The sequence below is a fragment of the Oryctolagus cuniculus genome, chromosome 9, assembly GCF_964237555.1.
Source record: "Oryctolagus cuniculus chromosome 9, mOryCun1.1, whole genome shotgun sequence".
NCBI classification, from domain to species: Eukaryota; Metazoa; Chordata; class Mammalia; order Lagomorpha; family Leporidae; genus Oryctolagus; species Oryctolagus cuniculus.
The window spans coordinates 25,909,495-25,933,687 of NC_091440.1; the positions used below are offsets into that span (position 1 = coordinate 25,909,495).

Here is a 24,193-nt window from a genome sequence, read left to right on the forward strand (position 1 = left end):
CCTGTGGCAGTGGATTAAGCATTTGCTTTTTACATTGGCATTCCATATCAAGGCACTGGTTCAAGTAGTAGCTGCTTTGCTTCTAATGCAGTTCCCTGCTAATGTGCCTGAGAAAGCAGCAGACGGTTGCCCCTACACCCATGTGGAGAACTGATAGTTTCTCAATCCTGGCATTTGCCTGGCCCACCCCTGGCTGTTATGGCCATTGGGGAGGGAACCAATAAGTGGAAGATCTCTCTCTCTCTCTCTCTCTCTCTCTCTCTCTTATTCTCTGTCTCTTTCTGTCATTCTTTCAATGAAATAAATAAATCTATTAAAAATGTATGCATGCTTAATGGAACTATCTTTTAAATAGAATAGTAAAAAATGAAAAGGAAGCATTTATTAGGAAAAATAGTGAATCAGATGAATATTGATAGTTTTAGATTGTGTGAGAAAAGTTGAAACAGGAGTGCATACTGTATGACTCCATTTCTATGAAATTCTAGAACCAGCAGAATGTATTTATTCTAACAGAGAACACATAATAGATTGCCTGGGTTCTAAAAAAAAGATTGAATATTTTTAGAGGATTGGTATATTGTATATCTCTGTCATGGCTCTTGTTTATGGGTAAATACATATTTTGACATATCTTAGTGTAAAAGTGTATATGTTTCTAAATATATGTACATGCCTCTGCATTTCTGTATTTCAACTCCAAACTCTGTATTTTCTTATCAGTACTGTAAGAAATTACCACAAATTTTAATGATAATTTTGACACCTGAAAAAATTAATACCTATTTCAAACTATAAATTAGATCATGTTAATTTATGCTTTCAAGATGTCCAGTGATGTGTCTCAACCTGTCAAATAAATTAATACAATTCCTCATCCCCTCTCCTCATACCTGTACCCCTGTGGTTATAGACATGACTTCATATATTTCAAATGGCTGAATCACTGAGTCTTCTTTTCATAAAATAAAATGCATAAGAAAATACCAGTACCGTTTCTCTTATTTCTTTTGCCCTTTCATTGCATTTACTATGAATTGTATTTATGTATTTTTTGGCTACTTATGTGTATCACTGAACTTCATTATAAGTGGCAAAAGTTAAAATATTGTTGGTGAGTTAATTTTGCCATCGATGTATATTCAATGTATATGTAATACTTTTTAAAGTGTCTGAATTTAATTTCACCAAGAAAAGCATGAATGGAACCATAGTATATTAACAAATAATATTGTTAGTTATTTATTTTTAAAAATTTTAAAAATATTTATTTATTTGAAAGCCAAGAATATGTGGGGGTGGGGAGAGAAAGAGAGAGAGAAATCTTTGGTTCACTCCCTAAATGGCCACAACAGCCAGAGCTGGCCTAGGTTGAAGCCAGTAATTTCATCCAGGTCTTTCATGTGGGTGGTGGGGGCCCAGGCACTTGAGCCATCTTCCATTGCTTTCCCAGGTCATTAGCAAGGAACTGGATGGGAAACAGAGCAGCCAGAACATGAACTCGTGCCCATTTGAGGTGCCAACATCACAATTGGCAGCTTTATCTTATTTGCCACAATGCTAGTTCCAAGTTTTCGAGTGATTCTTAGAAGATAGAAACTAAAGAAAAATCACCCTACATTTTTATCACATATATATCTTAAAACTATTTACATTTATGATTTATATATTACAGATGTATTGTCAGATATCCAGGATATCTTATTTATTCTGAAACTGATTTTCATTAAAATCTACCTTCAAGTGTAGTGTGCACACATTAGGTAATGGTGCTGCTCCCTGGAGAATCTGTCAGATTTTGCAGACAATGATAATGACTGTAATGTTCTTTTGACAAGGAAATGCCATATCATAAATGTGTCATTTAGAATTCCACATTGAATAAGGTCATCACCAAGAAAGCATTTTTGTTTCCCTTTTTAGAAAATGACTTCATAAATGTCTTCAGGTTTCAATGTTCTGATATAAATGGCACTTCTTATTGAAACATGAACTTTCAGTGGGTCATTCATGAGCAGTCTTGTAAAATAAGGGTGTGGAATTGATGACTGTAAGAGGCAGTACCATCCCAGGACAAAACAATCATTATAAGGGCAAATACATTAATCAGGAAAGTCAATGAATATTGCAATACCAATTTATTATTTAGAATCTATTTCTGAATGACCATATGTGCAAAACATGATTTTAGGATGTGGAAGTTTTTCTTTTAAGTCAAGAATAAAGAAAAATCATTACCAATAGAAAAAAAAATAGCAAAAGGAGGTGTCATGTGTTGACCCAAAGGTATACAAGTAGAAAATGCGTTCTAGGTCATGGAAATCATGCACTGGAAATGTGAATTTGTATTCCGAATAATTGAGTGCATTAGACAGAGAAGATGAGGGAGGGATAGAATGAGTGTTACTGAGTGTGAAAATCATGAAGCAGCACATAACAATTTTGGAAGTTCTAGAGCCATCAGAAGGTCTAGATTTAAATTCAATAACTGGATTACTCCTTCACAGTTTGGGTATTGTCTATCTAGCTTTAATTAATGGCCACATATGTGTATACAGTACATGTTTGACAGGGTAAGGTCTGGACTTTAGTGTTCTGTCCTACCACTTTGTACTATTAAATACAGTCCTTAAGATCAACTGCTTTTTCCACATTATACATAAGGCATAACTTTCATCTAAAATTATATTCATTTTAATACACCATTTTATTTTTGACAAGTACAATTACATAGACGACTACTACTACATTTAATGTACTCAAATATTTGTCCACAGTAGGACTTCCTTCTGCTCTGAAATTTTATATGATTAAATTAATGCCCCAGAATTCTCCATGGAACTATGGCATTCTGTCATATCACATGAGGGAGACATTCCCTACCTTTTGTTCCAGATTAACTTTTCAAAATATTTTTATAACAAATACTTTAAGAGAAAAGAAGAAATGTGTATCTCAAAAGTCAACAATCTAGTAATATAGTTAAGAAATGGGCTAAGGATATGATCAAGCATTTTCCATATGATGAAATACAAATGGCCAACACACAAAAAGATGCTCAGGATCACTAGACACCTCACCCCCATTAGAACAGCCATCATCAAAAAAACAAAAAATAATAATTGTGAGAATATGGGGAAACATGTACCATAATACACTGTTTTTGTGAATGTAAACTAGTGAAACCATTATGTAAGACAATATGGAGATTTCTCAGAAATTTTTTTTGACAGGTAGAGTTAGTGAGAGAGAAAGGTCTTCCTTCCATTGGTTCACCCCCACAAATTGCTGCTACAGCTGGTGCGCTGCCCTGATCCGAAGCCAGGAGCCAGGTGTTTCTCCTGGTCTCCCACACGGGTGCAGGAATCAAGGACCTGGGCCATCGTCTACTGCACTCCTGGGCCACAGCAGAGAGCTGGCCTAGAAGAGGAGCAACCAGGACAGAACCGGTGCCCCAAACGGGACTAGAACCCGGTGTGCCAGCACCACAGGTGGAGGATTAGCCCAGTGAGCTGTGGCGCCTGCTCTCAGAAATCTTAAAAAAAAAAAAAAAAAAAAAAAAAAAAAAAAGAAACTATCAACTCCCAACTTGACTCTCACTGGGATTAAACATGACAATAGGTCTGATCTGATTTCATCATCATTAAAAAAAAATCATCTATTATTTTTCACTTTATGTTTCTGTGTGGGAGCAAACTGTTGAAATCCTTACTTAATGTATACTAAGCTGATCTTCTGTATATTAAGATAATCGAAAATGAATCTTGATGTGAATGGAAGGGGAGAGGGAGTGGGAAAGGGGAGGGTTGTGGGTGGGAGGGACGGTATGGGGGGGAAGCCATAGTAATCCATTATTCGTACTTTGGAAACGTATATTCATTAAATAAAAGTTAAAAAAAAAAAAAGATCTAGCATATAACCCAGCGATTTCACTCCTGGGAATTTATCCAGAGGACATGAAATCAGCATATTAAAGAGTTATTTGTTGCCCCCAGGTTTATAGTAGCTCAACTCACAATAGTTAAGATTTGGAGGCCAGTGCTGCGGCTCACTTGGCTAATCCTCCTCCTGCGCCAGCAATCCGGGTTCTGTCCTGGTTGCTCCTCTTCCATTACAGCTCTCTGCTGTGGCCTAGGAGTGCAGTGGAGGATGGCCCAAGTTCTTGGGCCCCTACACCCGCATGGGAGACCAGGAGGAAGCACCTGTCTCCTGGCTTCGGATCAGCGCAGAGCACCAGCCGTAGCAGCCATTTAGGGAGCGAACCAACAGAAGGAAGACCTTTCTTTCTGTCTCTCTCTCTCTCTCATTGTCCATCTCTGCCTGTTAAAAAATATTTGAAATCAACCTACATGTCCATAACCTGAAGACTTATGATACATAAACACTACAGAATTCTACTCAGCCATAAGAAAAGAATGAAATCCTGTCTTTCAGAACAAAATTGATGCAAGTGTAAACTACTGTGTGCAGGGAAAGAAGCCAGTCCCCAAAAGAAATATGTTTCCATGATTGTGTAACTAATATACAGAGTACAATAAATGTAATGCACATGAGCAAAATTGACATTTTGAAATTTCATTATTGTTTGTAGTCTCTGTCTGTACTCTTGTGGTTCATCTCTATTGTAGCGAACATGTCTTCTGCTAAAGCACTCTCAGTTGAAAACACAGAGTACGGCTGCAGAATGCGGGAACATCTGCCAAAGCATTCCTAGTGGAGTACACACTCTTCCTAGACACAGAGGGTGGCTGCAGGAACTGATTAGAGATAATAAATGACCTATTATCAGGAAGAGCGTTGATTTCTCATGAGAACGTTGGTTCCTACAAAGACAGGCACCTACTTTCCCAGACTTACTTATCATGGAAACCAAGTTGCAAGGCACCCCAACAAGGTCTTGACAATCATATTCTGAAGATTATCAAGTAATCTTACAAGTAATATTAGAGCATGTCCATGCGCTATACAAAAGGCTGACGTAATCCCTGTCAATAAAAGAAGCACACTGGGGCAGCCCAAAAAACATTCCAGTGGCGCTCTTCAGAGGAAGACTTCCCATGTCCTGTCGCTCCTTTTGCTTGCAATACACCCCCATACTCTATACTACTTGTTGAATTCTTTATGTAGTAGAAGGTTAACCTTGTAATTATAAAGTAAATTGAAGTCTATGCCATTGTATAAACTACAACAAAAATAATAAAGGAAGGAGGAAGGAAGGTGGGAGAAAGGAGGGAGAGAGGGTGAGGTGGGAATTATAATTATCCTTAAAACTCTATACATGAAATACATACATTTGTTACCTTTCTATGCATTTTTAAAAATATAAATAAAAGAAACCATAAAAAGATTTAACAGCAGGCACATTGGCTGTCCTTCATTATGGAGGAAATCTATGCCACCAGAGAAAGGACAGGCATGTGTATTCCCATTATGAATGATTCAAGGGCTGGGCATTGTGGCATAGGAGGTAAAATTGCTATTTGTAATGCTGACATCCCAGGTCAGAGAGCCAGATTTAAGTCCCAGCTATTTTATGGTCCATGCTTCTGATTCAGCTTCCTGCTAAAGTGCTTGAAAGACAGTGACTGATGGCCTGAGGACTCAGGTTCCTGGCACACATGTGGGAAACCCAGGTGGATTTTCTGTATCCTGGCCTGAGTCTAGTCCAGTCCTGGATGCTGCAGGCATTTGAGGAGTAAACCAATGGATGGAGATCTTTCTCACTCTCTCTTTCTTTCTCTCTCACTTGGTCACTCTGCCTTTCAAATACATAAATCAATAAATATTTTAAATATAAATATAACTTCATATTCCTAAAGCTGAGTGCCCACCTTCTGTAACAGAATCAAGTATGCAGGTGACAGCTGAGTTTCCTTATCAAGCCATGTGGAAATTGGGGTTCAAGAAAATTCTGGCTAAAAATTCTGCCTACTGCTATTTTATTTTGGTGAATAACAAGATGAACTTATTCCCTGATCCTGAATATTTGTATCTTCTACCAGTGTTGATAACACAGTGAATGACTAATTTGTTATCTCACAATGAAGTAAAATCTCCTATTCTGCGCAACCATTGACATTTATATTGACCATGATGATAGACTAGAAAAGGAAGTTTCAAGTCTTAGACCGCAACTCAAGGAATAAAAGGGAAAATCATGGAAATGCTTAACAACTGTGTTTATCAAATTGTCATCCCACTAATGTATTGTAAACCAATTAAGTGTTTGCTAATGATGAGGAAATGGGGAGATGGATGATGGGAAATAATTTGAAAGTAGATTCAACAACAGATGAAGCCAAAGTGATGTTCTGGTTGTGTTACTTCTACTCGATATTGCATGATTTTTCTGATCCTGTGGTAGTCAAGCTAAATTCCACCTAATTTTAACATCGAGCATTATTATCTTAATAGAGAAAACATTTTATTTTATTTTAATATTTATTTATTCTAAATTTTGTTTAAGTTATACAAGTTTCATGTATTTCACATATGCAGATTTAAGAACATAGCGATACTTCCCATTCTACTCCCCTCCTGTCCACATTGAGGATGTTCTTCCTCTTTCCTCTCCCATTCCCATTCTTGATTTTTACAAAGATCTACTTTCAGATAATGATCATAAAGTTAAATATACACTTAGAAAATGAGTTGAAAAATAGTATAAATAGTATGAAGAAAAAAAAGCAAAAAACACCAAGGAGACAAGGGCTGTAAGTAATCATCGCAACTCAAAAGTTCCATTTTTTCCATAGATTACCTTTTCGATACTCTATTAGCTACCTCAGATCAGGAAAAACATATGATATCTGTATTTGGGGATTGGCTTATATCACTAAGAATAATGCTTTCCAGTTTCATGCATTTTCTTGCAAAATAAAGCATTTCAATTTTTTTACAGCTAAGTAGTACTCTGTAGTGCATATATGCCATAATTTCTTTATCCAGTCTTCAGTTGATGGACATTTGGGTTGTGAATTGAGCTGCAATGGAATGGGAGTACAGATAACTCTTTCATATGCTGATTTCTTTTGGTTTCAGTAAATTTCTAGGAATGGGATGGCTGGATCATATGATAAGTGTATATCCAGATTTCTGATATATCTTCATACGGTTTTCCACAGTGGCTGCACCAGTTTATGTTCCCACCAACAGTGGATTAAAGTGGGAGTAAAGTGTTACACAGAAACTTTTGTCATCTTAAAAATGCTTTATGAAGGCCGGCGCCGCGGCTCACTAGGCTAATCCTCCGCCTAGCGGCGCCGGCACACCGGGTTCTAGTCCCGGTCGGGGCGCCGGATTCTGTCCTGGTTGCCCCTCTTCCAGGCCAGCTCTCTGCTGTGGCCAGGGAGTGCAGTGGAGGATGGCCCAAGTGCTTGGGCCCTGCACCCCATGGGAGACCAGGAAAAGCACCTGGCTCCTGGCTCCTGCCATCGGATCAGCGCGGTGCGCCGGCCGCAGCGCGCCGGCCGCGGCGGCCATTGGAGGGTGAACCAACGGCAAAGGAAGACCTTTCTCTCTGTCTCTCTCTCTCACTGTCCACTCTGCCTGTCAAAAAATAAAAAAAAATTAAAAAAAATTAAAAAAAAATGCTTTATGAGACAATTAAATTTCTTTGGGAAAATATGATAAGGCATTGAGAAGTGACTTAGTTATTATTGCCCCAAATTTAGTTACGTATGATCATTAAATTGGCACACTGAAAATGAAAAAAAAAATAATTTTAAAGGTTTAGGTAAAATCTTGAAGTCAGTCCTTTCGCTTGAACATCCCCTCAATCAGTGTGTTGTTACAAAGGAAGAATTTAAGAGAAGCTATCCTGGGAATATGCTTGCAAGTGCACTAGATTTAGCATCATTAGGAAGGTTTCTGCAGTGTGAGCCAATTTCATATATGTTACAGAGCAAAAAACACATTGTTCCATTCAGAAACTAATGTAGCAATGGCTACTTTTTCACAGGGTCTTAAAGACTAAAAAGTTGGTGACAGGCATGATTATCTTACCACCAGATAAGATGCAAATAGCAAGTCAAAAATGTTGGGAAGTGTGGTTGATTTATGTGCCTCTGCCACACCCACTTATATCCAAACTTACAGATGGATGGTTTCCTACTTATTATGGAGTTTTAGCCCAATAAACTCACTTTAAGTTGAATGTACTATAAGTAAAAATGTAATTAATACATCCAAGCTACCAAACAGCTTAGCTTAAACATACAACACTTTTGGTACCCTGTAGTTGGGTAAATTCCTGTAACACATAGCTTATTTTATAATCAAGTCTTGAATATCTCATGTAATTTATTGAATACAGGACACTGTAGAGTGGGGATGTTGATTGTTTTGTCTCACAAACACAAGGCTGCCTGGGAGCTGTTGATGCCCAGATTTATTAGAATCTGTAGCAAATATTGCTAGTTGAGAAAAGATCAAAGTAAAAATTTGAATTACAATTCTATTGAAAAATCTACCACTTTAACACCATTATAAAGTTAAGAAATTTTAAGTTGGATCTTCATAAATTGGAGGCGAAGACTTGAAGAGCTTGGAGCTATTGATTTCTTCTGTCTATTCCTGATCCTTCACTACCCTTCTATCCTGATTTAAAATGATTTAATGGCAAAGCAAGCCTAAATGTGGATGAGGACTCCTAGTGCCCATGTTAAGATAAAATTTGTAAAGGCACACATCAGTAAGCTTGAAGTTCTACTTGAGTATCGAATGTTTTTCATTAAACTCATGTTCTCTATTACTTAACCTCCAAATTCCTACTGTAAACTGAGATTTTACCTTATTTCTTCCCAAGATTTTGGAGCATAGTCACTAAACTAGCTGGGGAGGAAACACTCAAATGAATAGCTTCATTTATTCCTATTTTGAAATTTAATAAATGAAAATATAAATTTCCCTTGCAAAAGTATGTATTTAATCTAGTTTGCATTTCTGTGAAATGTTTTTAAACTAGAAAATTATCATACAAAATAAGTTTCATTTTCAAAGATCTATTTTCACTTCTTATTGCCTTTCATCTGAGGATCTAAGAGCATCTCTCAGCTTTTCATGGTTTGCCAGAGGCTCAAGATGAATACAATCTGCACTTGTGCCTTTGACACTGTCTGACCTCTTTTTAATGATCACCCATAGCTTTACTACTGTGGAGCAAAATTCTTGACCTGTTGTTCTAAAAACAAAACATCCACTTGCTCAAGAGTGGAGTTAGCATCCTACTGGCTTTACTGTCCCAGCTGATTTGTACTATATTTAAAATAAAAAAAAAAAAACTCAGTAATACGAATTTTGAAACATCCAATAATTTATTACACAGTTAATGTAAGATAGCAATCATTTTAGTTCTTTTACATAATGGTCTTTCTTTTATATTCTGATGGTCTTTTTCATAATCAGTATCATTTAAATTAATATTTTATGCAGTCATCAAATGTCTTCAAAGCCACTTTTACTTCAAAGCTTGGTTTGAGGAGTTTATTAAGACCTTTTCACCCTCTGTACAGATAAAATGAGAGATAGGAAAAAAAAAAAAACCCTGAGATTTGACTTTTCTATTGCTTCTCCATTTGTTGTCCCAAGAAAATAGAAAAGCCTATATTTGCTATCTCCTGTCTGGTTACTCTTCCTGCTTTATAATTCAGGATTTTGTGTGTATTAAATCTAAGTGGGAAATCATAGCAACTAGAATCCCTGACACATACCAAGTACTTTATAGTAGGCAATTATTGTTACCTGTGATATATGGATGATATAATGTTCTGTGTCCAGCACAACAAGGTTTACCCTAAAAAAAAGGAATGATGTTGCAGAGATTAAGGAATCAGTTTCAGATTACGGATTTAATGTTAGGAAACCAGGGAATACTGCATACTGCCAAAAGTGGAGGCAGAGGCAGAGGACCAGATGTCTGGTTATCCAAATATTTATTATCAACTGTGACCTAATTGATTACTCATAAAAAATGTGTAATTTCATGAAAAGATGATTTTATGATCAGGGAGTTTAAACACAAAGAAACAGAGAACAATGTGGAGTTTTGATGTTTGCATGAAAGATGTATTTCTTAGAAGCTAGGATTAAGGCAACGATCTTATTGTCCAGGAACCTTGAGGGGGATGAATTTTTAACTGGGACAAATGTCACTCTTGCTGTTTAATGGGCCCACAACATTTTCTTAGCTGCTTCAGAATCAATTCATGTCAAATGACTTGACTGATCACCTTCTGCAATATGTCCAAGCATGCCTTCAGCAAAATTCAGGCCATGTGGTGGTCTTTGAAATCTAGGCCTTTAATAGAATTCAGGCCATGTGGTGGTCCCCAACAATGATGCATTATAATATTATTAGAACTATGTATATGAATAAGATTCATTTTTTATTCAGAGCATGTAACACTTTGAAGTTTGAAAGATGATATATGAATATTGTGAGGGGTAATCATTATCTCAGAAAACTGTTAGTTTTATAGAATTTCCAAAATCAGTAATATAATGGTGGTAATAGTCATTGTACACATCATAAAAACATTTACATGTGTTCTGTATTTTGCCGATATTAGCATGCACTTATTTATTAATTCTACCCATTAAACAAAGCTATTTAAAAATTGGAATTGTTGATTTATTTGTATACTTGGAAATATTGGTGAGCCAGTAAATGTCTGAATTTTAATTTAGCCTGGTGTATAGAACTTGTCTCTAGTTCATACTTTACAAACACATATGGCTTTCCTATGTTTTGTAATTCTCATTATAGAGATCTTTGACAATCTTGGTTAAAATTATTCCAAAGTATTTGATTTTTTTGGTAGCTATTGTGAGTGGGATTGATTTTAGGAGTTCTTTCTCAGAAATGGCATTGTCTGAATATACAAAGGCTGTTGATTTTTGCATATTGATTTTATATCCTGCTACTGTACCAAACTCTTCTGTGAGTTCTAATAGTGCCCTGGTGGAATCCTTTGGATCCCCTATGTATAGAATCATATAATCTGCAAAGATGGATAGTATGATTTCCTCCTTCTAAATTTGTATCTCTTTGATTTCTTTTTCTTGCCTAATGGCTCTGGCTAAAACTTCCAGGACTATATAAAATAGCAGGGATGAGATTGGGCATCCTGGTCTGGTTCCAGATCTCAGTCGAAATGATTCCAATTTTTTCCCTTTAAATAGAATTCTGACCATAGGTTTGTAATATATTTCCTAGATTGTGTTGAAGAATATTCTTTCTATACCCAATTTGCCTAAGGTTTTCTTCATGAAAGGGTGTTGTATTTTATGAAATGCTTTCTTTGCATCTATTGAAGTAATCATATGGTTTTAGTTCTTCAGTTTGTTAATGTGACATATTACACTGATTGATCTGCAAATGTTGAACCATCCCTGCATGCCAGGGATAAATTCCACTTGGCCCAGGTGAATGAGCTTTCTGATGTTTTGTTGGATTTGATTGGCTAGAATTTTGTTGAGGATTTTTGTGTCTATGTTCATCAAGGAAATTAGTCTGTAGCTCTCTTGCTCTGTTGCATCTTTTTCAGGTTTAGGAATTTAGGCTTTGCTGGCTTCATTCAAAGAATTTCAGTTGTTTTGAACAGCTTGAGAAGCATTAGAGTTAGTTCTTTACATATCTGGTAGAATTCAGCAGTGTTGTCATCCTGTCCTGGGCTTTTCGTTGTTGGTAACGTCTTTATTATTGGTTTAATTCCATTTTGGTTATGGTTCTGTTTAGGTTTTCTATGTCTCATGGCTCAATTTAGGTAGGTTGTAGGTGTCTAAGAATCTATCCATATCTTCTAGGTTTCCTGGTTATTAGCATATAGCTCTTGGAAGTAATTTATGATGATTCTTTTTATTTTTGTAATGTTTGTTTTTACATTTCCTTTTTCATCTCTAATTTTATTAATTTAAGTCTTCTCTAATTGGCCAACAGTGCTTCATTTTTTAAAGTATTTTCAAACAACTAGTTCTTTTTTTTCTAATATTTTGTTTTGTTTATTTCTTCTCTAAATTTATTTATTTGTTTCCTCCTACTAGTTTTGGGTTTGGTTTGCTGTTGTTCTTCTAGATTTTTGAGATGCATTGATAGCTCATTTATTTGGTGCCTTTCCAATTTTTTGATAGGTATCTGTTGGCATAAACTTTCCTCTTAACACTCCTTTGATATATCCCATAAGTTTTGATACGCTGTATTGTCATCTTCATTTGTTTCAAAAATTTTTTGATTTCTCTTTTGATTTCTTCTATGACTCACTGTTCATTCAAGAGCATGTTGTTTAGTCTCCATGTATTTGCACATGCTCTATAGATTCCTGATTTGCTGATTTCCAGCTTCATTACATTGTGGTCCAAGAATATGCATGGTATGATTTCAACTTTTTTTGAATTTGCTGAGTCTTAGATTTTGGCCCAGCATGTGGTCAGTCCTACAGAAAGTTACATGCACTGGTGAAAAGAATGTGCATTCTGCAACTGTAGGATGAAAAGTTCTGTAGATATTCATTAAGTCCATTTGGTCTATAGTGTTGATTAATTCTCTCCTTTTCTTTCTGATTTTCTGTCCATTGCTGAAACTGGGGTACTGAAATCCCCCATTAATATTGTGTTGCAGTCTATGTTTCCCTTTTGATCCCATAGCATTTCTTTTAAACAGCCAGGTGCCTTATAGTTATGTGCTTATACATTTATAATAGTTACATCTTCCTGTTGAATTGATCCCTTAAAAATTACATAGTACCTTTCTTTGTCTCTTAACAGTTTGTTTGTTTAAGTCTATTCTGTCTGATATTAAGATGGCTACATCAGCTCTTTTTTGGTTTCTGTTGGCACAGAGTATCTTTTTCCATCCTTTCACTTTCAGTCACTTGCATCTTTGTTGGTGAGCTGTGTTTTTTGTAGGCAGCGAATAGATGGGTTTTGTTTTTTTTTAATCCATTCTGCCAGTCTGTATCTTTTAACTAGAGAGTTGAGGCTATTTACATTCAAGGTAACTATTGATAAGAAATGACTTTCCTAGCCATTTTTCTGTAAATATTACTATTATTTACTTTGGATTTTCTTTGTGCTTTTACTGGGATATTTTCTGCCTTTACTTTCTTTCTTAATGTTGACCATATTTCTATGTGCAGCACATCTTTAAGTATCCCTTGCAAGGCTGGACAGGTGGTAACAAATTCTTTCAATTTCTGTTTGTTATGGAAGGTCTTTATTTCACCTTCATTCATAAATGAGAGCTTTGCAGGGCACAGTATTTTGGGTTGACTTTTTTTTCCCTTAAGACTTGGAATATATCTCACCATTCTCTTCTAGCCTGTAGAGTTTCTGATGAGCAGTCTGCTGTGGATTTTATTGGAATTCCTGTGAAAGTAATCTGCCATTTCTCTAGTCCACATTTTTTAATCTTTTCTATATGTTTTACTGTGGGGAGTTTGATTACAATGTGTCATTGTGAGATCTTTTATGGTCATGTGTATTAGGAATTCTATGGGCTTCCTTTACTTGGATGTCTCTTTCTTTCTCCAAATTAGGGAAGCTTTCTGCTATTATTATTTCACTAAAAAGACGTTCTAATCATTTCTCTCTTTCATGCCTTCAAGAACTCCTAGAACCTGTTTGTTGAATCATTTGATAGTATCCTATAGATTCCCAATAGGGATTTTTAGTTTTCTAATTTCTTCTTGTTGCTTTTGGTCTTACTGTGCCATTTTCCATGATTTGTTATCTAATCAGATATTCTTTCTTCTGCTTCACAAATTCTGTTGTTTAGGCTTTCCATTGCATTTTTTATTTGTTCTATCAAATTCTTCTTTTCCAAGATTTCATTTTGCTTTCTCTCTAAGATCTCAATCTCATGGGAAAAGTTTTATTTCATGCCATGTACGTATTTCATTAGTTCATGCATTTGCTTATGATTACATCTAAATAATCCTATGATAAATTTTTTGAATTCCATTTCTGGCATTTCTTCAGTCTCTTCATCTTCACAATCTAGTATTGAAGTGTTGTATTCTTTTAGAGTTGTCATGTTATGTTCCTTGTTCTTGTTTCTTTTCTTTTCTTTTCTTTTTTTTTTTTTTTGACAGGCAGAGTGGACAGAGAAAGAGAAAGAGAGAGAGAGAGAGAGAAAGGTCTTCCTTTGCCATTGGTTCACCCTCCAATGGCCACTGTGCTGCAGCCGGCACACCACACTGATCTGATGGCAGGTACTTATCCTGGAGCCAGGTACTTATCCTGGTCTCCCATGGGGTGCAGGGCCCAAGCACTTGGGCCATCCTCCACTGCATACCCAGGCCACAGCAGGGAGCTGACCTGGAAAAGGGGCAACCGGGACAGAATCTGGCACCCTGACAGGGACTAGAACCCGGTGTGCTGGCACCACAACACAGAGGATTAGCCTAGTGAACTGCGGCACTGGCCTCCTTGTTCTTGTTTCTTGAATTGGTGTGTTTATTATTAGGCATTTGTGGAGATACTCTTTGGTTTCCTCTATGTTTTTTTTTTTTCCCGCTTGGTGGCTTTTATCTTTGGACTATGCATCTGTGGATTAGTGGAATTTCTACTTTTTCAATGAATACCTAGAGGCTTGTGGTGGGTGTGGCCAGGGAGCTCTGTTCAGTGCTCTAGGGTGAAAGGAGTGTTTAAGGTGACACCCAGGTTGAGCATGGTAAATATCACTTTTTTTTTTTTTTTCATCAGATGGGAGGTTAGTTCTGCTCTGCTGGCATAGTCTCAGCTCACCTCCTCTCCTCCCAGTATGTTTGTCTGTGCTTTCACAAGGACCACACAAAGGATCTGCATAGTCCTCAGTGTAAGCACAGAATCCCTAACAATGTCCCTCACCAGGGGATCAGGGAGCCCTAAGCATGTACATCTATCCACATTGACTGCCCAAAGTCCCAGCCATACCCTGAGCCCTTCCCCCTCCCCCGCACAGCCTCAGTGTTTTCACATTCCCAGCACACAAACCTCCTGCAGTCAGGAGCACCCAGCCCCCTGTCAGTTCTCCCTACCAGACTCAGGAGTCTACTCGGCTGGTTGCTGGGCCGACATGAGCTGGTATAGCTGTTATATATGTCCAAAATGGCACCTGCTCTCTATAGGCAAATTACAGGAGGCCATTGCTGGGTGATCAGAGAGAGAGAGAAACATGCCCCCCCCCCCCCTTCTCTTCTAGTTTGGCAGATACACTATCCCCTACAGAGCTCCAAGCCAGATTCCCTCCATGCTCTTCTTGAAGCTTTATCATCAGTGGCTTGGCCTGCTGCAGTGTGGTCTCACCTCACTCACTAAAGCTGGTGTGGAAGCTCTCGGCTGCTGGGGTCTTGATTTGTGCATGTCCACACCCTCCATGCAGGTCTACTGTGTCCCTCTGATTTGCATGTAGTTCCTTTGCTGTTTTTGCACTAACTCTTTCCAGAGACTGCACTCTCTCCACTTTTTTTTTAAATGATCTTCTTCTCAACTAGAGCAGTAATCTCCCTCACAACTCCGCCTTATTAATCCAATCTCTCCTCATTTTAAATGAAGATATAATAATACTTAAACATACTTAAGGCCTATTTTTCAGAAATACTTTGTCTTACAATTAAGGACCACATTATGAATAATTTTATAAATTTTTCTAATGTGTTTGGTAATATGAATGAATATTTAGAAGGGATATGACTATATGAAGATTATTATATATGGAATATAACAAATAAAATATCATTCTGCTCTTTCAGAGTATTTCAATTTTCTACACTCTTAAAAGTTATTGCAAATACACATTATGTCTGGAGTTCCCAAATTCAGGCAAGCTTGCCTCTTAAGATTTTGTTTTGAACAAATTAGGTGATTTTTTTCCTTATCCATTTTTACAGTGACCATCATTTACTTCCATCATCCGTGAAAATTAAGAAATCGTGTTTGTTTTGTCCCTTCTTGTGAATGCGTATCTCTCCTCTAATTTGATTATTTGGTTGTTTTGTAAATTCAGCTCTCAGATTAAGTAAGGAGAATTTAATATTATGTTTATCCTTTCTATGTTGCATTAGAAGTAATTTTCACTGCAGCTTCTACCCTCTAAAGGAAAGTAGGAGTCTCATAAAAATTGCCAAGTAAGAGGAATGTAGGTAACAGGTATATGAAGATGATTGATGTTATTGTATTGTTGATCTTTTATTCTTCCTAGCATCTGAACACACTTACTTGGGGGCAGTTTTAGTGTGGGTTTAGGTCTTTCTATGTGTCATGGAACCCAAGGGAAATCATATATCAGCTGATATTTTTGCAATGTAGCAATGAAGCAGGAAAAATATTTGGCCCAAGAAATGAGCTTGGTCATCACATCCAATATGGAGAAAATGATCAAAGATGCAGGGAAGTAAGATTATAAATTAGTTACATTTATTTCTGCAGTGCTGAAGGATCAAAAAGACAACTGTAATCACAGCATAAATTTCCATCAATACAGACTGGTGCTTCTTCAACAACCCTTCTTCAACTTTTTGTTCCAAATTTCTCCTGTTGATAATTGTTGCTAATTTTGTGAGCAACAGATTTTCTGTGTCTCTATTTATTATGGTCTATATAATACCCTTAAAAGAAATTATATTTAACTTATTCTAAATGTTGAGAAGTATTTTAAATAAAAAGAGACATCATTAAGCTAAAGTGATAAAAACAGAGCATATAAAACAGTGATAAACTGTTTTTATGTGATATAAAACATAATTGTGGCAAATTCTTAGCTCATTCAACCCCTAAGGCATGGATCATCTAGCATGCACTCCTGAATCAGTAACTGGAAAATTAATGATTGTATTTTTCAAGTTCCTATACTTTTGCCTGTGTTCTAGATTCTTATAAAAATTCTCAGAATACAGAAACATATAGAACCTTTTCTAGACAGGCACACAGGATTTTGTGACTAAATTGTTTGGTTGTTACTATGCTGTGGTTACCGAGGTTCTGTGTCCTATGTTCTAGTATAAATTGTGTGTTTGTGTGTGTGTGTGTATGTGTATGTGTGTGTGTGTGTGTGAGAGAGAGAGAGAGAGAGAGAGAAAGAACTTCATACACTGGTTCATTCCTCAGATGGCCCCAATGGCTGGGGCTGGGCCAGGCTGAAACCCTGAGCCAGGAGCCATGAACCACGAGCTTCTTCCAGATCTCTCCCTTGAATTCAGGGGCCCAAGCACTTGGGCCATCTTCCACTGCTTTCCAAGTCACATTAACAGGGAACTGGATTGGAAGTGGGGTAGCTGGGTCTTGAACTTCTGCCCATATAGGGTGCTCGTATCACAGGTGGGAGATTTATCTGTTATACCACAACTCCGGCCACTCAATTTATTGTTTACAAAAGTAATGATATCTAATAAGTTTTGATATTAGAAATAGATTATCAGCCGGCGCTGCGGCTCACTAGGCTAATCCTCCGCCTGCTGCGCCAGCACCCCGGGTTCTAGTCCTGGTTAGGGCACCGGATTCTGTCCCAGTTGCTCCTCTTCCAGTCCAGCTCTCTGCTGTGGCCCAGGAGTGCAGTGGAGGATGGCCCAGGTGCTTGGGCCTTTCACCTGCATGGGAGACTAGGAGGAAGCACCTGGCTCCTGGCTTCGGATTGGTGCAGTGCACTGGCCATAGCGGCCACGTGGGGTGTGAACCATCGGAAAAAGGAAGACCTTTCTCTCTGTCTGTCTCTCTCTCACTGTCTAACTCTGCCTGTCCAAAAAAAAAAAAATGATTATCCATATCAGTACAAAAAAAGGAAGTATTCCTACACACCTGGATTGAAAGGCATAGCAGTGTAAGACTTGTCTAACTGCTGAATAGCACTAGGAATAGCCTAACTTTAAAGTGGAACATGAGGAATACAGAATGTTGGATGGAAGAACTTGAAGTAAAAGAAATATTTGTTCTAGGCTTAAGTTTTCTACACAAAGTCTAACCATAGAACACTCAGTGACTACTTCACAATATATTTTAGTACTTTTAACAATTGTTTTTACATAATTAAGATGCTGAGTCTGAAGAAAATATTTTTGAGAGCTAATGAAATAAAAATTGTATTTAAAAAATTACAAGATCAGTAAGTGTACCTTGGAATATTAGTGGAGGAGATTTGTAATTACAAACACTGAAATATAAATTCATTGACATTCAGGTGATTTCAATGTCCAGAACTCCTCCAATACCATTAAGTTTCACTTGATACTTCCTGTCACTTACAATGCTATTTTAATTTTGCTTGATGTATCATTAATTTATTTGCTGGGAGAATCATGTGCTCATTCAGAACCTCACCACCTTACTTTTTGGGAATCCATTAAAAGAAAAAGATTTCAGCTGCACACAGAGGACTAATAACCAAGTAAACTCAGAAGTATGTCTTATGCTCCAAAATGTCAATCACTTCATAATTCCCATTAGGAACAAAACTAGATCAGGTCAATGAATTTTGATCATCCACAATTTATGAATAGGGAAGTTTATACACTTACAAGATACTTTCAAGGTGTGATACCAAGTAGCTTTGCACACAAATATGTGCTACCACGAAAGTAGCAGCACATTCAAACACCAGTGTTAGTATCGCTAGGAACAACATGAAGGATTCAGCAGTGGAAGCTTCTATTACTCACCAATTGCTTGACCCAACTCGGCCTATCTAATATCAGATGGTCCTCTAATTCTAGCAATAAATTACTATAATCTGATTCAGTTTGCATTTCCATCTGCAGTAGTTGTGATTCTAATTATGTTCTTGCTAGAGAAAAATCAAACATTCCCTGAGACTCTTGTTTACAGCTACTGATTACATAGTATTTTTTCTCATAACAATAAAGTAAATGTGATTTCACCTAGCAGTGAAGGTATTATGTAATTTGTATTGAAATTACTCTCAAAAAGTTTGACTGTTAAGTATTTATGCCAAAATATTTGCAATTTCTGTGGAAATTGTGTATACTTAAAGGCATTCAATTTTATATATTAAAGTAGATATCTATGTATTTTTAAATATTCAAAATTGCAAATAATTGACAAAGGCTCTTAAGTTTACTAGGAAAACTATTTCTTTCCACAAAATCGGTATTTCTCAGACAAGTGAGAAAATTTTCCTTTACTTCATGTTCATTTTTATTTCTTTTGATATGGTCACAGAGGAACTTGCTTCACAGGATGCAGGTCTTATATTTTGCTGATGCTGTTTGCTCTAAGTCACATGTTATCAACAATGAAGAGGACACCATGCAGATAATTTAAAAAAACCACATATTTTGGAGCCAGTGTTGTGGAGTAATGGATTAAGCCACATCCTGCAATACTGGCAGCCCATATGGGTTCTGGTTAGAGTCCTGGCTGCACTATTTCTGATCTATCTCCTACTAATGCACCTGGAAAAGCAGCCAAAGATGGCCCTAGAACATTGGCCCCTGCACCCATGAGGGAGATCCTGATGAAGCACCTGGCTCCTGGCTTTGTCCTGGCTCCAGTCCTGGTCATTGCAGCCAATTAGGGAGTGAACCAGCAGATGGAAGATATATCTCTCTGTCTCTCCCTCTCTCTCTTTAACACTGCCTTTGAAATAAATACAAATAAATTAGAGCAAAAAAAAAAAAAAAGAAAAATCATACTGATTCATTCAGTAATATCATGGTTGTGAAAAACCTGCTAAATAGGATGTGCAAGCTTCACAGGGTGTCTTTCCACAACACTTTTGCAGTAGAGTTTAGGACATACACTTAATTGAATTTAAAGTCTCCATGATCCACCTGTATGGAGGGTCTATTTTTAGGGTATATCAAAATGTCTTCTCAAAAGGTAGGAGTCAACTTAGTATACCTCATATCATAAAGATTGAGAAAGTGTTTGATACACTCTGAATTTTGTTGACAACTTAACCATATTAAATTTTGTTACCTCTACCCAATGGAAAATTTAATTTTCCAATGGATTTTAAACTATATAAATTAAATTGTACATTTGGACTTTCTTTTTGATATAACTTGTAGTTTGAATTCTTATTCTACTCTGATAAAGGAGTAGAGTAAGAGAAAAACAATAGTGTGTCATTGGATCAACAGTACAACCAAGCTAAGGGGCAGTGAGGTAGGGAAAGAAAAAAAGGTATTTATTGGATTTTTTTAAATGAATCAACCCGAGTAAAAGTGAGAACAATGCTGAATGATACAATCTTAATCTAATGAAGGTGTGGAGAAATATAAATATGTCACTTCAATGTACTGAGGTAAAACTGAAATAAGAGCAACTCCAAGAAAAACTGTTTCTATGAATTTGCACCAGTTAGGATAAAATGTTTGGGTTATTCATGCAATAAAAATTTCTGTGATGAAGGTTTTGACTGAGAGAAAGTGACTGAGAGAAATTAGCAATGACATCCTCATGATTAGTTTAGGAAACAAAATCAATGAGAACCTTTTTTGTCTTTAGTATGTGATTATGTGTTTAGCATTTTCCCTGATATTGAATGGGAGGGGGGTGGTGGGGAGAGAGAGAGAAAGTTATCATCCATCATTTCCCTTCCTAAATGGTCTCAATGATCAGGGCTTGGCCAGCCTTAAGACAGGTTGCAAGAACTCCATCCTGGTCTTCCATGTGGGCAGAGAGTCACAAGTACTTGGGCCAGCTTCTACCTTTTTAGGCACATAAGTAGGAAGCTGAATCAGAAGTAGAGCAGCTAGGGCTCAAGCTCTCACTCCAATGTGGCATGCCAATGTCACAAATGATGTGTTAACCCACTGTGCCACTACATTGTCCTCTCCCTTACTCTTTACAATAGGAGTTGTTGGTGACAATTATAATTCAATTCATAAATGACAGGTTATTTGGTGATTTCCAATAGATGAGGGACATTATTGATACTTGTATTTTCACTCTTGAGGATTTAACGTCTTCAGAATTATTTGAAAGAAAGAAAGGTTATGCTACGTGTGAACATGCTGTTGCTTGATTTATCTACGTTTGCAAATTGTAAGAAGTCTATGTTTGGAGGCTTCAGAGACAAATGCTTGGCTTATTATTTCTGGTTACCCCAGATTGATTCACTTAGTGTTGACTCCAATTAACTACATTTAGTAATCCCCTTCCAATGTAAAGCATAAATACAAGAAGATAGAAAGGATGGAAGTAGGTCACGTGATCTGGTGGCCACTATGTAGTTGAGGATGGAGAGAAAGTGGAGCATTCACACATTGGTTATAGTCTGTTTTGAAAATAACAGCAGGTTTGTTTCCTTTTCTAACCACTAAACAGGCAATAACCATGCAACATAATTTGTGGTCATTTATATCAAAGAAACAAATACTATGTTTGCACAAAACGTGTAAACCAATACTTACAACATATTTACTCATAATAGTAAAAAAATTGCAATCAATTCAGATGTCCTTCAAGAGATGGATAAACAAGCTGGCTCAGCCATAACATGGACTGCTCATCAATAAGCTACAACAAGCTGTTCTTCTCTGCCTCCCAAGTAAAATAAAATAAGTAAAACTTTTAAAAGATAACACAAAGGAATTTTGAAGTGACAGAAATGTTCAGTATCTTGACTGTGTCAGTGCCAATCTCCTGCAAGATGTTTCCACTGTGAAACAGGTGTCTTACTAAAGTGTTTATGGAACCACTCTCTGTTATTCTTACAATTGCTTGTGGATTTATTCTTTTCAATTTTAAAATTTAATATCTCTTTTAAATATTCTGATATTCACCACTTAATGATTTGTTGATAGTAATCATCAAAGATGTATGTTTGTTTTCTAAGATGTAAGTTATTGAATAAAGTCTTAGCAGGTTCTCAATAAATTGAGAATAATATAATAACTTAATTTTCATCACTATAATGAAAAATTATTTGGAAACAATATTCAATGCTACCAAATTATTATTTTGGGAGAAGTAGTACACATGGTGTGTGTTTTCCCATTCAAGTATTTAGCAACATATAGTTATACTGTTTACAGTTGAATAGTCTACTTGAGACTGCATGGGTTTCAATATGTATTAAATTTAGTAATTTGATGAGGAATTGATTAAAGGTATCAATGAAGAATCTCTATCAGTACCGGTATGGAACTATAATAATTATATGTTTGAATTCAAGCAAATACTTAATTCTTTTTTTAAATATTTATTTTATTTATTTGAAAGGCAAAGTTATAGAAAGGAAGAGGGAGATGAAGTGGGAGAGAGGGAGAGGGAGAAGGAGAGGCAGAGAGAGAGAGAGAGAGAGAGAGAGAGATCTATCGGCTGGTTCATTCCCGAAATGGCTGCAATGGCTGGAGTTGGGCTAAGCTGAAACCAGGAGCCAGCAACTTTTTCGTATCTTCCACATGCGTTCAGGGACCCAAGTACTTGGACCATCCTCCATTGGTTTCCCAGGTGCATTAGAGTGCTGGATGGGAAGTGGAGCAGCCAGTACTCAAACAGGTGTCCATATGTGATGCTGGTATTGCAGGTGGTGGCTTTACCCAAAACACCAAAATGCTGGCCTCATTACTTAATTTTTATGTAAGACAATGACATATTAATTTTGTTACCTGGTGGAATAACTTAAACTCGTGAGTCTTTATTTATTCAACTCCATGAGTCATACGCAGTAATATAAAAAATTTCCCTGGGAATGTATGGTCTTCCTCATTGTGAAACTTCATTCAATTATTTTAAAAAATACTTAATATTAATCTTGTACCAGATTACATAATTGTCAAGGAAGATAAATGCTGACCAACAGAATCTTCAGCAGTTTTTTTTGGCAGGAGTGCATATTAAAAAGTATAATGGGAGATGGATGATTGCGGGTGGGAGAGAGGTTATGGGAGGAAAAGCCACTATAATCCAAAAGTTTTACTTTGGAAATTTATATGTATTAAATAAAAGTTGAAAAAAATAAAAAGTATGGTGATACTGATGGGCATATTAAGGCAAATATTGACAGAGGAGAGAGAGAGACAACTGAGCAGTACAAGTGTTGAGTGGAAAATTAAAGCAAAAAGTCATAAATGAAAGTCTTAGGCTTTTTCTGATATGGTATGTACAATTGTCTACTTTTGAAAAAGTCCCGACTTTCCATTTAAATTTCTCCCATGGACTTGCATCCTAGCTAAGATTCAAATGTTTAAAGGACCTATATAAAACTCTCCTGCAGTTTAATGATTATCACGTTGCAGGGAAAGGCAAGGGGATAGGTATAAATGTGGAAAAGTAATTGGTTCTGAGTCAGAGTGGAGAAAAATGTCTTCAAGCTTTCTCAGTCACCTTCCCATCCCACTCTATAAGGATGCCTCACCAGTGGTGCCTGAAGAAGACTTCTGCACAGGACCTGAGATAAAGGATCCAGGAATGAAGATACCTGAGTATGAAATGCAAACATGCAAACATCATAATTGGCCATGAAAGTATGAATACTTAAAAAAGCTCCCTTCAAAGAAAGTAATGTCCTGTGCATTGTGCCTGGTGAGGGGTGGGGAACAATCCTTATGAGGATTGCTAAATAAAGCCTTTGAAATCATCTGTGATCAGGATCAAAAAATTACACATAGGCTTTACCCAGATGCAGGCCTCTTCCCTGCTTTTATTGATAAATAAAGACTGTGTTGGGGTATGACTAGAAAAGAGTGGGGACAGTCATTATCTTCCAGAAAGACAAAATAGATTATGCAGAATCTATTGAGCAAACTGGAAGGAGGAGAAGGAACAGGAAAATAGAGTAAGAAGGAGCAGGAGGGGGAGATAAAGGGCGAGGGTTGTGTGTATTGAATAAAATAAAAGCAGGCTATTGACCACCTGAGAGCTAAGTAGGGGGAAAATGAAATGGGCAGGGTTCACAGAGCAGACTGTATTTACTTTACGGATCAAATTAAGACATTTGGGAATTATTCAAAGAACATTTGAAATCAATGGATGACTTTTAAGCAGAAAAGTTGCACATGTAAGTTTTTTGTAAAGTTGTTCTTTTGATTTTCTGTTTGCAGAACGTGCATTGCTGTAACTTTGAGGCAGATTTGGCAATGGAATGGTCAAATAAATAGTGCGAATGGTTTATGAGATAAATATGTTTGTGCAAAGAAGTAGCTGACAAAATCTGTGGCACCAGGTTGACAGAATCAAGAAATGTGTTATCTGTTATAATTGATGTTCTTTTCTTATTTTTGATTGACATTGTAGTTAAATTTTATTGAAAAGTGAA

The 24,193-nt window shown here is 36.7% G+C and overlaps 1 pseudogene; it reads right to left on the reverse strand.

Annotated features, from left to right (window-relative positions):
* LOC103349130 (heterogeneous nuclear ribonucleoprotein U pseudogene) overlaps window positions 1-24,193 on the reverse strand; it is a 194,990-nt pseudogene that overhangs the window by 146,815 nt on the left and 23,982 nt on the right.